This window comes from Bos indicus, chromosome 1, assembly GCF_029378745.1.
Source record: "Bos indicus isolate NIAB-ARS_2022 breed Sahiwal x Tharparkar chromosome 1, NIAB-ARS_B.indTharparkar_mat_pri_1.0, whole genome shotgun sequence".
Taxonomy (NCBI): domain Eukaryota; kingdom Metazoa; phylum Chordata; class Mammalia; order Artiodactyla; family Bovidae; genus Bos; species Bos indicus.
This window is the reverse complement of record NC_091760.1, coordinates 80,446,880-80,458,808: the sequence shown is the minus strand read 5'-3', so window position 1 is coordinate 80,458,808 and position 11,929 is coordinate 80,446,880.

The following is an 11,929-nucleotide window of genomic DNA, read 5'->3' as shown; positions in this document are numbered from 1 at the left end:
AGATGTTTTGTTCTATTCAGGCCTTCAACTGATTGGTTGAGGCCCACCCACATTGTGGAGGGTAATCTGCTTACTTGAAGTTCACGGATTAAATATTAACATCATCCAAAAACTCCTTCCAAATTGACTTAAAATTAACCACCACAGATAACATGCATAAACTCTCTCTTTCTCTGACAACTCCCATTCTGCTGACATCCTGTGCTAGTGTATTTTAGGAGGTAAAACAACTGGAGAGTCGCATGATGTTTCTCTTTCCAGAGTGGTTGAATAATAGTAATATACCCTGTTGGTGGATAAAATTGTCTCAACTGTGTCCAGCATTTTTCAGTCTACACTCTCTCATTGGTTTCTCACACAGGACCAATCAGCTGGTCCAATGCCCTCACTTTTCAGATAGAGAAACTAAGACCTGAGAGTGGGAGTGGAGGCTTGGCCAAGGTCATCCCACATGATAAAGTTGTTGGGGGGCTAGGACAGCTTAGCCCAAAGCCCAGCCCAGGGTTTTCCCTTCTGACCTAAATTCTGTATAATTGGCAAGTAATGAAGCTAAAATTGAAGCTGCTGCTTTGAGTAGGTTTGAGATTCTTTTAGTTCAGGGTCTGTAAGAGAAAAATTGTGAAAGACTTTGATATTTAGTGGTTGTCCTAATTAGCTCTTCCCCCTGGGCTATTTTGTCTCTCCTTGTCTTTGACTAGGCTATTTTACAACTCAGTATAGACAGAAACTAAGCTGTAGAAAATTGATAGTAGTGCAAATAATTCTTGTCCATAGAAATTGTGTTTGTGTGTGTGTTAGTTGCTCAGTCATGTTCGACTCTTTGCGACCCCATGGCTTCTAGACCACCAGTTTCCTCTGTCCATGAGATTCTCCAGGAAAGAGTACTGAAGTGGGTTGCCAGTTCCCTTTCCAGGGGATCTTCCCGACCCAGGGATTGAACCTGGGTCTCCCACACTACAGGCAGATTCTTTACCATCTGAGCCACCAGGAAGCCTAGAAATTATGTCTAATGGAATATAATTGTTAATTGCCCTTTAGATAGTGATCACTTTTGCATCCTTTTGTAAATCCATGTCAGTATTCTGATGTAACTAAAAATATGTGACGCTGTGAGTTTATTTTTGAATTTACTGCAACATCTAGTTCCCTCATTGATTAATGAGTTAACAAAAATCTTTGGTATGTATTCATTTTATATTTGTATGAGAATCAGGATTATATCCTCTTTTACAATGTATCTTTTGATATGTCTCTGTGTAAACAATATTTAGACCTATTTTCCTATACTGTATTATGTTTCCACACCTCCCTTAAAGAGTAAATTGAAGCTCCTGTGACTTCTGAACATCTTGGAGAACAATGGCTAATTTTGTAAAGTTCTTTAATGTTGCTTTCATTGTCATCATCTCATTTGATTTCAGCAAGCAGCCTGTGAGAGAAGATGGTGGTAGTGACGGTCTAGTTGCTAAGTCGTGCCCAACACTTGTGGCCCCGTGGACTGTAGCCTGCCAGGCTCCTCTGTCTATGCAGATTCCCCAGGCAAGAATACTGGGGTGAGTTGCCATTTCCTCCTCCAGGGCATCTTCCCGACATCGAACTCAGGTCTCCTGCATTGCAGGCAGATTCTTTACCAACTGAGCCAGCAGGGAAGCCCCATGAGAGGAGGTATCATTCCTATTTTGCCAGTGAGTGAAATGAAGGCCAGAGCGGGGTGGGGGGAACAAAAATCTGTCTTGTAAAACTAGAATCATAGAGCTCTAGTAAGCAGTGAGAGCTACAACCTCAGCATAAGTCTCCTGTCTCTAAGTCCTATGCTTACCCTCTTCTGTAAGTCATGTCTTCTTTCTCCATGAGAAATGCTGTGGACCCAGCCTGGCAGCTGAATCCCAGCCAGGGAGAGCTGCTGTTTCAGGAAAAAAGGGCCAAGAGTTTGGATGTGAGGGAAGTTCTGAGTTCTGAGTTTTAGCACCAAGGATGTTATTCTGCTCTGTTTTTCATTTTTCCCCTTGAGAACAAAAGCTGGTTTTACATTTTAATGGATTTAATTACTGCATGGAGATCTGAACAGATAGGAAAGGAACAGGCAATGAGGACGCAGTGGTGGTCTATTGAGCATCATTTGAATTAATTTAGAGTTTTCATCTTCGTGATTAGTGTGGTTATTAGTGTTTTTACTTGAAGTTTGCATTAACAGGGTGTTACTGTGAATTTGAAACATTAAAGCAGGCCCGATTTCCTAGTATTTGTTTACTTATTAATCAGTCATTCATAATTGCTATGGTGCTGACATATAAAATGCCCCCTGCATCCAACTTCCCGGTTCAGCTTAATAAAGAGTAATGTCAGGCCTCATTTAGTCAATGTTTAATGCTAATAGGTTGTCCTTATCTATTTTGGTGACTTCCCCACTGTCATTCTCTCCTTTGTCCTCAGACCACTGTGGAGAGGCAGATAAAGCCTCAGAGTTTATGGAAACAGCCAGAACTGGGTCTTAGTTTACCAGGTCTCTGGAAAAGTCATGCCTCCTCTCTGGGCCTCAGTTTCCCAGCTGTAAAATAAGAGGTTTCAATGAGATGATCCCCATGTCCTTTCAGTCCTATGGCTCAGAGAGCAAATCAAAGTGGCGAGACGACTGGAGAGTCAGAAATGTAAAGTTGTGACTAAGAGATCATCTACCCTGACACATTAATTCTTCAGTAGAGGACAAAGAGACTCAAAGAAGATTAGCAATGTCCAAAGTCAGATAGAAGGTTAAAGAGTCAGAGTCTGCACCTGAATGCAGACTTTCTAATTCCTACTCTGGTCCCATATGCTTATTTTCGTTTGGTTGTATCAAAGTCTTAAAGTAGACACAGTGACAGTGACAGTGCAAGTCACTCAGTCGTGTCTGACTCTGCGACCTCATGGACTATACGGTCCCTGGAATTCTCCAGGCCAGAATACTGGAGTGGGCAGCCTTTCCCTTCTCCAGGGAATCTTCTCAACCCAGGGATCATACCCAGATCTTCCATGTTGCAGGCAGATTCACCAGCTGAGACACCAGAGAAGCCCTTTAGAGTACATATTAATAGAATATCAAATTATGAGACCCCCATAATATTCTTATCTAATTAATATAAATGTTAATCTATGTCCATATTATTGTTTTCCTTTCTTTCTATCAATATAACATTAAAATCCAGCTCAATTTCAGATTCTTAAATGACCATCCTCATAAATAACTACCATCTTGAGGCTTGTGTGTATCATTCCTACGTTGTTGTTAATATTTAATTACATAAAAATGCGTGTGTGCGTGCTTATTGCTTCAGTCGTGTCTGACTCTTTGCGACCCCATGAACTGTAGCCCACCAGGCTCCTCTGTCCATGGGATTCTTCAGGCAAGAATACTGGAGTGGGTTGCCATTTCCTCCTCCAGGGGATCCTCCCAACCCAGGGATCGAACCCACATCTCTTACGTCTTCTGCATTGGCAGGTAAATTCTTTACCACAAGTGCCACCTGGGAAGCCCTATGAAGTATTCATTGTTTATTTGACTTATTGAACTTCATGTTTACCCTCTACTGGTTTGGAAATATACCTTCTACTGTTGTGCTTTAGGTATACCTTTAAATTCTTAATATGCCTATTTGATATTCAAAATGATCTACCCTGAATCAGAATCTCTACCCTCCTCCTAAGCAGAACCACCAACAGTCCTTATCCTAATCCCACCTAATTGGTTATCAACGATTTTGTTCTGAGGATGTTTTAAACATCCTCAATTAGTTACTAATCTTTTAATGGTTTGGGCTTGTTCAGATTTAGACGTTACTTGTGTGTGCTTTCTCATCACTGTTTGCTGTACATCACTACTTCAACATGTGGTAGAGGATATTCCACTGTCTTCAGGTTTCTAGGTTTGCTGAAGTTGTTCTAATCCGATTTAGTCCTAAGGATAATTTCTCTTTTCTCTTCTATAACTTTAAAAATCGCCTTGTTTCAGTGTTCATTTTTACTTCAAAGTGTGTTCAATGCGGATTCATGTTTTCCTTTTTGCTGCCCTGGGCATTCTCTCCTTTGTCCTCAGAGACAGATAGAGCCTCAGAGTTTATGGAAACAGCCTGAACTGGGCTTAGTTTACCATGTCTCTGGTGAACTAGATGCATTATGGTTGTTGTTCAGTTGCCAGTTGCTAGATCATGTCTGATTCTTTGCAACCCCATGTACTGCAGCACGCCAGTCTTCCCTGTCCTTCACTATCTCCTGGAGTTTGCTCAAACTCATGTCCATTGAGCTGGTGATTGAGCCACCCAACGATCTTATCTCTGTCACCCCTTTCTCCTCCTGCCCTCAATCTTTCCTAGCATCAGGGTCTTTTCCAATGAGTCAGCTCTTCTCATCAGGTGGCCAAAGTATTGGAGCTTCAGCTAAACTGGATGCGTTATAAATCTCCAACCCAAAGGTTCATGTCTTTCTTCAATTATGGAAAATTCTCAGTTTTCATCTCACTGAATATTAACTTTCTCCCTTCTTTCCGTGAAAGTGAAAGTCACTCAATTGTGTCCAACTCTTTGCAAGCCCATGGACCATACAGTCCATGGAATTCTCCAGGCCAGAATACTGGAGTGGGTAGCCTTTCCCTTCTCCAGGGGATCTTCCCAACCCAGGGATCAAACCCAGGTCTCTGGCATTGTGGGCAGATTCTGTACCAGCTGAGCCACAAGGGAAGCCCAAGAATACTGGAGTAGGTAACTTATCCCTTCTCCAGTGGATCTTCTCAACCCAGGAATCGAACCGGAGTCACCTGCAGGAGCCTGCAGGTGGATTCTTTACCGACTGAGCTATCAGGGAAGCCCCTTCTTTCCGTATGAACTCCTATTAAATGAGAGCTGTCTGCATTCTAGTTAATGTCCTGAAATCTGTCTTCCAGGCACTAGTTCTGCCTGCAGATGTCTAATCTGCTGTCTACACTGTCTGTCAAGTTTTCAGTTTCGGTGATTTGGGTTTTTCCATTTCTAGAAGTACCATTTTCTTCTTTCTCAAATCTGCCCATTGTTTTTTTAATGGAGGCTTATTTTTTTTCTTATAGACTGATAGTTAATTTCCCATCTTTAACATTTAAACATTTATGTTATAGTGTCCCCTAGGTGACTTTATCCTAAATTCTTAACATTCAAGCTTTCCTGTTTGTCATATGTATTCATTCTCATTTTTTCCTTAAGTAATTTTCTTCTGGAATTTTTGAGTGTGAGCACATTGTCAATGATAATATAGGAGTGACTGCAGAGTCAATGGGATATGGAGTTTGGAAATGTCCCCCCAGAGAAGCTTTGCATTTGTTTTGCTTGGTACCCAGAGGTATCATGACCCCAGAAATATTAATTTTTTTTCCTAAACCAATACATTGGATAGATAAATGAGTGAACACACTATTTATTCCTTTGCCTTAATTGGAATGCAGAAAAATCACTTTAAGTACATTCAGTGCTGCTACGTGGCCACACGTGGCCACTACATGCACTGCATGATAGAAGAGCTGTGTGACGTGGTGACCTTCAATACTTTTTTATTGAATAACTTCATCTATGTAAGGAAAGTCATTAGGACAGTGAACCGCCATACCATCTGTCAGAAAAACCACAATGATTGTGATGGTCAGATCTTAACCTGCCCAACAGCAGAAATTATAAATAATTATCCTCTAGATCAGAAATGGATAAACTACTCTATACTGCTTTCCATAACCTTGGGCCAAATTTAGCCCCCTGCCTGTTTAGTAAATAAAGTTTTACTGATACACAGTTACTTTTACTCATCTACATATTGTCTATGGCTGCTTGAGTCCTACAATGACAGAATTGAGTGATCGCGATAGATAATGGTTGTTTTACAGCCCATGAAATGCTTCCCCAGTGGCTCAGTGGTAAAGATTCCACCTGCAGTGCAGGAGATGTGGGTTCAATTCCTGGGTCAGGAAGATCCCCTGGAGAAGGAAATGGCAACCCACTCCAGTATTCTTGTCTAGGAAATCCCATGGACAGAGGAGCCTGGCGGGCTGTAGTCCACAGTCCGCAGGGTCACAAAAGAGTCTGACACAACTTAGTGACTAAACAACAGCCCATGAAGCCTAAACCTTTTTGTATCTTTTTACCTTTGGGCCCTTTTACCCATATCTTCTACCTTTAAATCCCCACCACTGACAGCCACCAATCTGCTCTCTGTATCTATGAGCTTGTTTTTTATTTTTTGGATTCTACATATGAGTGATAATACAGTTTTTGTCTTTCTCTGTCTGACTGATTTCACTTAGCATAATGTTCTCAAAGTTCATCCATGTTGCTGTAAATTGCAACATTTCACTATTTTATGGCTGAGTAATATTCCAGTGTGTGTGTGTATACATACCTATATATATAAAACATGTGTGTGTATATATGTACCATATATATGTACCACATATGTATGTGGTACACATATATGTACCACAATATCTTTCTCCATTTGTATATCAATGGACACTTGAGTGGTTTCCATATCTTAACTATTGTAAATAATGCTGCAATGGACATGGAATGCATATATCTTTTGTTTTAGTATTCTTGTTTTCTTCAGATAAATACCCAGAAGTAGGATTGCCAGATAATATGGAAGTTCTTTTTTTTTTTCAAGTTTTGAGGAAACTCTATATTGTTTTCCATAGTGGCTGTACCAATTCACATTCTCACCAACAGTACAGAAGAGTTCCCTTTTCTCTATATCCAACACTTGTTATGACATCTTTCAGATATGACACTGAAAGATGAACTCCCCAGGTCGGTAGGTGACCAATACACTACTGGAGAAAAGTGAAGAACTAACTCCAGAAAGAATGAAGAGACAGAGCCAAAGCAAAAACAGAACCCAGTTGTGTATGTGACCGGTGATGGAAGCAAAGTCTGATACTATAAATAACAACATTGCATAGGAACCTGGAGTGTTAGGTCCATGAATCAGGATAAGTTGGAAGTGGTCAAACAGGAGATGGCAAGAGTGAATATCGACATTTTAGGAATCAGTGAACTAAAGTGGACTGGAATGGGTGAATTTAACTCAGATGACTATTATATCTACAACTGTGAGCAAGAATCCCTTAGAAGAAATGGAGTAGCCCTCATAGTCAACAAAAGAGTCTGAAATGCAGTTCTTGGGTGCAATCTCAAAAATGACAGAATGATCTCTGTTTGTTTCCCAGGCAAACCATTCAATATCACTGTAATACAGGTCTATGCCCCAACCAGCAATGCTGAAGAACCTGAAGTTGAACGGTTCTATGCTAGAAGAACTTCTAGAACTAACACCCAAAAAAGATGTCCTTTTCATTATAGGAGACTGGAATACAAAAGTAAGAAGTCAAGAAACACCTGGAGTAACAGGTAAATTTGGCCTTGGAGTACAAAACAAAGCAGATCAAAGGCTGAGTTTTGCCAAGAGAACACACTGGTCATAACAAACACCCTTTTCCAATAATACAAGAGAAGACTCTACACATGGACATCACCAGATGGTCAATGCTGAAATCCGATTGATTATATTCTTTGCAGCCAAAGATGGAGAAGCTCTATACAGTCAGCAAAAACAAGACCGGGAGCTGACTATGGCTCAGATCATGAACTCCTTATTGCAAAATTCAGACTTAAATTGAAGAAAGTAGGGAAAACCACTAGACCATTCAGGTATGACCTAAATCAAATCCCTAATGATTATACAGAGGAAGTGACAAATAGATTCAAAGGATTAGATCTGATAGACAGAGTGCCTGAAGAACTATGGATGGAGGTTTGTGACATTGTACAGGAGGCAGTGTTCAAGACCATTCCTAAGAAAAAGAAATGCAAAAAGGCAAAATGGTTGTCTGAGGAGGCCTTATAAATAGCTGTGAAAAGAAAAGATGTTAAAGGTAAAGGACAAAAGGAAAGATATACCCATTTGAATGCAAGAGTTCCAAAGAATAGCAAGGAGAGATAAGAAAGCCTTCCTCAGTGATCAGTGTGAAGAAATAGAGGAAAACAACAGAATGGGAAAGACTAGAGATCTCTTCAAGAAAATTAGAGATACCAAGGGAACATTTCATGCAAAGATGGGCTTGATAAAGGACATAAATGGTATGGATCTAACAGAAGCAGAAGATATTAAAAAGAGGTGGCAAGAATACACAGAAGAACCATACAAAAGGGATCTTCATGACCCAGATAACCATGATGGTGTGATCACTCACCTAGAGCCAGACATCCTGGAATGTGAAGTCAAGTGGGCCTTAGGAAACATCATTATAGACAAAGCTAATGGAGGTGATGGAATTCCAGTTGAGCTATTTCAAATCCTAAAAGATGATGCTGTGAAAGTGCTGCACTCAATATGTTAGCAAATTTGGAAAACTCAGCAATGGCCACAGGACTGGAAGAGGTCAATTTTCAGTCCAATCCCCCAAAAAGGCAATGCCAAAGAACGTTCAAACTACCACACAATTGTACTCATCTCACATGCTAGAAAAGTAATGCTCAAAATTCTCCAAACCAGGCTTCAACAGTATGTGAACTGTGAACTTCCAGATGTTCAAGCTGGTTTTAGAAAAAGCAGAGGAACCACAGATCAAATTGCCAACATCTGCTGGATCATGGAAAAAGCAAGAGAGTTTCAGAAAAACATCTCTTTCTGCTTTATTGACTATGCCAAAGCCTTTGACTGTGTGGATCACAATAAACTGTGGAAAATTCTGAAAGAGATGGGAATACCAGACCATCTCTGCTTCCTGAGAAATCTATATGCAGGTCAGGAAGCAACAGTTAGAACTGGACATGGGACAACAGACTGCTTCCAAATAGGAGTATATCATCACCCTGCTCATTTAATTTATATGCAGAGTACATCATGTGAAATGCTGGGCTGGAGGAAGCACAAGCTCAAATCAAGGTTGCTGGGAGAAATATCAATAACCTCAGATATGCAGATGACACCACCCTTATGCAAGAAAGGGAAGAACTAAAGAGCCTCTTGATGAAGGTGAAAGAGCAGAGAGAAAAAGTTGGCTTAAAACTCAACACTTAGAAAACAAAGATTATGGCACCCAGTCCTATCACTTCATGGCAAATAGATGGAGAAATAAGGGAAACAGTGACAGACTTTATCCTTTTTGTCTCCAAAATTGATGCAGATGATGACTGCAGCCATGAAATTAAAAGACACTTGCTCCTTGGAAGAAAAGCTATGACCAACCTAGACAGAACATTAAAAAGCAGAGACATTACTTTTCCAACAAAGGTCTGTCTAGTCAAAGCTATGGTTTTTTCAGTAGTCACGTATGGATGTGAAAGTTGGACTATAAAGAAAGTTGAGTGCTGAAGAATTGATGCTTTTGAACTGTGGTGTTGGAGAAGACTCTTGAGAGTCCCTTGGACTGCAAGGATATCCAACCAGCCCATCCTAAAGGAAGTCAGTCCTGAATATTCATTGGAAGGACTGATGCTGAAGCTGAAGCTCAATACTTTGGCCACCTGATGCAAAGAACTGACTCATTGAAAACACCCTGATGCTGGGAAAGACTGAAGACAGGAGGAGAAGGGGACGACAGAGGATGAGATGGCTGGATGGCATTACCGACTTGATGGACATGAGTTCGAGCAAGCTCCTAGAGTTGGTGATGGACAGGGAGACCTGGCGTGCTGCAGTGCATGTGTCACAGAGTTGGACACAACTGAGCGACTGAACTGAACTGAATGGCACACTCGTTATTTCTTATCTTTTAGATAATAGCCACTCTGACCCATGTGAGATGATCTCATTGTGGTTCACCCTGATGATTAATGATGTTGAATATCTTTCCGCTGAGTTTCTTTGCGGACATCTTGAGGCTTGGGGCTTCCTATGATGCATAGGTGACATACATTTACTCTAAATCCCTGCATAGTAGGGACACATGGAGGCTTTTTTTTTTTTTTTTTTAAACACAGAATCCCAACAGACTCTCTATAGTCTCCTTGGGTTAGTGCTGTAGGCTGAATAATGGTTGCCAAATTTTAGGTCCTAAACCCTGGAAACTGTGACTGTTACTTTACATGGCAAGAAAGACTTTGCAGGTGTGTTTATATTAAGGAGTTTGAGAGTGGAAGATTATTCCATATTACCCAACTGGACCCTAAATGTAATCACAAGCATCCTTACAAAAGGCAGACAGAGAGAAACTTGACTATAGAGGAAAGAAGTCAATGTGATAATGGCAGAATATACTGGGGTGATGGTCTTTGAAAACAGAGGAAGGGGTTGTGAACCAAGGGATTCAAGAAATACAGAACTACAAAGTAGAAAAGTCAAGAGAAGGAATTGTTCTCTAGAGTCTCTGGAGGAAACAGTCCTGCCAACACCTTGATTTTAGACTGCTGATCCCCAGAAATGTGAGAGGATAAATGGGTGTGATTTTCCTACTAAGTGTGGTAATTTTTTAAAGGAGTTCAGTTCAGTTCAGTCGCTCAGTCGTGTCCGACTCTTTGCGACCCCATGAATCACAGCACGCCAGGCCTCCCTGTCCATCACCAACTCCTGGAGTCTACTCAAACTCACGTCCATCAAGTCGGTAATGCCATCCAGCCATCTCATCCTCTGTTGTCCCCTTCTCCTCCTGCCCCCAATCCCTCCCAGCATCAGAGTCCTTTCCAATGAGTCAACTCGTCGCATGAGGTGGCCAAAGTACTGGAGTTTCAGCTTCAACATCGGTCCTTCCAATGAACACCCAAAGCTGATCTCCTTTAGGATGGACTGGTTGGATCTCCTTGCAGTCCAAGGGACTCTCAAGAGTCTTCTCCAACACCACAGTTCAAAAGCATCAATTCTTCGGCGCTCAGCTTTCTTCACAGTCCAACTCTCACATCCATACATGACCACAGGAAAAACCATAGCCTTGACTAGATGAACCTTTGTTGACAAAGTAATGTCTCTGCTTTTGAATATGCTATCTAGGGTGGTCACAACTTTCCTTCCAAGGAGTAAGCGTCTTTTAATTTCATGGCTGCAATCACCACCTGCAGTGATTTGGGAGCCCAAAAAATAAAGTCTGACACTGTTTCCACTGTTTCCCCATCTATTTCCCATGAAATGATGGGACCAGATGCCATACTCTTAAATTTCTGAATGTTGAGCTCTAAGCCAACTTTTTCGCTCTCCTCTTTCACTTTCAACAAGAGGCTTTTTAGTTCTTCACTTTCTGCCATAAGGGTGGTGTCATCTGCATATCTGAAGTTATTGATATTTCTCCCGGCAATCTTGATTCCAGCTTGTGCTTCTTCCAGCCCCACGTGGAGTAACAGGAAACAAATAAAGCTGGTAAGCAGAGTTTTTCTAGTCCTCTGGGTGAGAGTTCAGTAATTCAAAAGTCTCTGCAGGAAAAACTGACTGGGTTTGCATTAAGGCTGGTAATGAGGATGTTGTCGTTTTCACCAAGTCAGGCTGGGAAGACATCAAATGACAAGACTCCACAGCTCCTGTGATTGCAAATCAGTCTCAAGACAAGAGGGAAAAAAAGACAAGAGTCCAAGATTCTGAACTTTTTATTTTAGTAAGCCAAGTCAGTGGCTCTGGGTGCTCTATCATTGTTGTCAGAGTAGTAGGGATAGAAGGTGGTGGTTGTATTCCACATGTTTTGCAAATCACCATATGGACAGAAAAGCTGCCACATGTTAGGTAAATTAAATTATACGCCTCAATTTTCTCATCTATAAATGGAATGAATAATGATGTTTCTGTCGCAAAATTATGGTGAGGCTCCAGTTTATAGATGCTGAATGTCAACAGCGTCTATATGCCTTATATAGATGCATGCCTTAGCTTTGCAGAGAGACCCAGTGTCTCTGGAGAGACGTGACCCAGGATTCTTGTCCAAGAATTATGAGAAGATAACTGAGTGACTCAAAAATATTTA